At 38.7% G+C, this 1,044-nt stretch overlaps 1 protein-coding gene across 2 annotated transcripts in view; it reads right to left on the bottom strand.

Annotated features, from left to right (window-relative positions):
• LOC101859597 (leucine-rich repeat serine/threonine-protein kinase 2) overlaps positions 1 to 1,044 on the bottom strand; it is a 70,307-nt gene extending 69,263 nt beyond the window's left edge. For both annotated transcript variants that reach the window (XM_035972216.1, XM_035972217.1), the window contains exon 1: positions 993 to 1,044. The gene's annotated coding sequence lies outside the window, so the exon portion shown is untranslated. The remainder of the gene's footprint in view (positions 1 to 992) is intronic.

Raw genomic sequence — 1,044 nt, 5'->3', positions numbered from 1 at the left:
TGTCTGCTTCATTCTCCTCTACCCCTTCTAAGACGAGACGATGAGTTGTAGTGCAACTTTAATCTTTATTGGATGACTTTTTTGTCTTTGACCCGTTCCCTAGATTTTGATCAAGTTTTGTTTCTTCTGCAAACAAGGCCTTTCTCTGGCTTCTGTAAATGAAGATTTATATTGAATTGGAAAATGGAATGGCACATTGATTGATCACCTGATGCTCTGGCTGGCTTTTGCTAATTAATTTTGATACTAATTTATTTGACACTACTCAATCTAAATTCATCCGTGGTAAACAAGCACAGACAGTTCAGTTCCTCGTCATGCCAGTAAGCTATACTGTGACTGTCACTGACATGTCTCGCTATTCTCGGAGTGAGAATAGCGAGACATGGGTTATTCTCACCCCGAGAATAGCGAGACATGTCAGTGACAGTCACAGTATAGCTTACTGGCATGACGAGGAACTGAACTGTCTGTGCTTGTTTACCACGGATGAATTTAGATTGAGTAGTGTCAATTAAATTAATATTAAAATTAATTAGCAAAAGCCAGCCAGAGCATCAGGTGATCAATCAATGTGCCATTCCATTTTCCAATTCAATATAAATCTTCATTTACAGAAGCCAGAGAAAGGCCTTGTTGCAGAAGAAACAAAACTTGATCAAAATCTAGGGAACGGGTCAAAGACAAAAAAGTCATCCAATAAAGATTAAAGTTGCACTACAACTCATCGTCTCGTCTTAGAAGGGTAAGAGGAAGAATGAAGCAGACAACATTAGATCGACGTCACTGGAAAGTTCATCAACTTCGACAAGTTGACTTTAAAAAAGAGAAGATTACGAAACAGACATGATTATCCACAGAATGTTCTATTTCTCATTATCTGTCTCTCAGCTGGGTCATAAAAAATCTTCATTTAAACAGTAGTACAAAAAAGTAGCGTAAGAGCACCAGAAAAGCTGATCAAGGTGATAAGAAATGGACTTCTTCCTCACTTTTCTACACCCGCGTCGTCATTGTTGACAAACACAGCGGGTTCATGTGACG

Source organism: Aplysia californica, unplaced genomic scaffold, assembly GCF_000002075.1.
Source record: "Aplysia californica isolate F4 #8 unplaced genomic scaffold, AplCal3.0 scaffold00615, whole genome shotgun sequence".
Classification (NCBI taxonomy): domain Eukaryota; kingdom Metazoa; phylum Mollusca; class Gastropoda; order Aplysiida; family Aplysiidae; genus Aplysia; species Aplysia californica.
The sequence above is the reverse complement of the archived record's forward strand: the minus strand, read 5'-3'. Positions and strand labels throughout refer to the sequence as shown.